Below are 1750 nucleotides of genomic sequence, written 5' to 3' on the forward strand. Positions count from 1 at the left end.
GAAGGAGACATGGCTGTGACTGGCCGGGTGGAAGGTGAGTTTGGGCGATGGCCGGCCCTCGCCCTCCTGCCCCGGCCGGTGGAGAGGCAGCAGCCCCATGTCCCCCCAGCCGAGCCCACCTGCCGCAGGGGAGAAGCAAAATGAGGCCCTGATGGGAAGAAAAGCACCCCAGCCCAGGGCCAACCCCCCCCCAGACATAGGTAATGCTGCTGCACAGCCTGGCCAGGGCTGGGGCTCGTCCCCAGCAAGGAGGGCACCGGATCCCAGCTCCTTGCGCAGGCTGAGGCTGAAGGCCTGTGGAAAGCCATAGCACCCACTGGCTTCAGGCATGGGGATAATGTAAGGCCATGCATACAAACATAGTGACAGTCGAGTGGGAATATTTCTGCTGGGTTTTCTTCTAGTTTTCCATCATGTTTCAACATGAGCAGCATGGGTGGTCAGAGCCAGAGCCTCGATTCCTCATCCACCTGCCATCTATAGCAGATGATCTCAGGCACGAAGAAGCACGCTGCCATTTCTGTCGCAGTCATGGGGTGTCACAGGTGAAGCCAGGACAAGCGTGCTGGGGGGGTGTCACTGCCACCAGGCAGACGGGCGGCCATGGCACGGGGAGACGGATGCGCAGGCAGGGCCGGGGTGGGCAGAGTGGGCAGGGTCCAGAGCAGAGCTGGCATCTGAGTGTTGCCTGCGCCGAGGGATGCCACCGGCAGCCAGGGACGGCCACCGGGCACACCAGTGTGTTTTGCAGCAGCTGGCTTGCATCTGAGAGCAAAAGTCCCCTCCCCAAATGCACACACACACCCCCAGCCCATCCGAACAGCAGCAAAGCATTGCAATATCCACTGGCAAGGGGCAGGGGCCAGGGTGGAGGCTGGATGTACTCTAAACAAGACCCTGAGAGGCAAAGAAGGATTATTCCAGTAGTTCCCCCTTCCAAGAGAGAAGTGGTTGTGAAAAATGGACTTTTTTTTTTTCTATAAAGGCAACTGCTTCCTCCTTCCTGCATGCTGCTGCATCCGCTTGGCTTTGAAGAGTGCTAGACATAGGCTGCTTTAGTTTTTCCGCTTCTGTTACCCCCTGGAGCTGCACACCTGAGGAGGAAGAGCAGGAGACCCCATGCCACAACGGCGGCAGCAGGAGCAGCGCCACGGCTAGTGTCTGAGCTGCTTCAAGACAGACTCACCTGAGTCGCTGACAGCCCCACATGGCAGGTCACCCTGAAGCCAGCACCCTCCCTCCCAGGGGGTGAGGTGCCGGATGACATGTGCCGGGCAGGGAGAAATTCTTCATAGCAACGCCACACTGTACTTTGCCTAGTAACCTTGGGAGAGGGGCTAGGAAAAGGGGCAGATATGCATCACTTCCACTCAGAGCACCCCTCACCTGAGCTTGTGTGCTGTGGGCAGGGACACCTCCTCCCAGGGTGGCAGGCGGCAGCTTCCCAGGCACCCACTGACCACCGCTGTCCCCCAAGGCAGCATGGCAGGGGGCTGCAGGAGGGCAAGGCGGGGTGCCAGGCCCTCTGGCATTGCTGGAGTGTCCAAGGGGTTTGTGCAAAACTGTGTTGCCGCCATAGCAGTGCTATGTAAAACAGGAGGAGTGGAGAGCTTAAAACTTCCATGTGCTGGGTGGAAAAGTAACTGGACAAATGTAGCTCTGTGGTATCTCAGATCTGCTGCAAAGTCAAGTCATTAGCTGAGCCCAAATCCTTCTCCTTAAAAGGCTCTTGATGTGCTATACAGCTTTC

At 58.2% G+C, this 1750-nt stretch overlaps 1 protein-coding gene across 1 annotated transcript in view; it reads left to right on the forward strand.

Annotated features, from left to right (window-relative positions):
- The window catches only part of LOC103912589 (chromosome unknown open reading frame, human CXorf36), a 17235-nt gene that overhangs the window by 5728 nt on the left and 9757 nt on the right, over positions 1 to 1750 (forward strand). The gene's annotated exons all lie outside the window — the stretch shown is intronic.

Source organism: Pygoscelis adeliae, unplaced genomic scaffold, assembly GCF_000699105.1.
Source record: "Pygoscelis adeliae isolate BGI_AS28 unplaced genomic scaffold, ASM69910v1 Scaffold92, whole genome shotgun sequence".
Classification (NCBI taxonomy): domain Eukaryota; kingdom Metazoa; phylum Chordata; class Aves; order Sphenisciformes; family Spheniscidae; genus Pygoscelis; species Pygoscelis adeliae.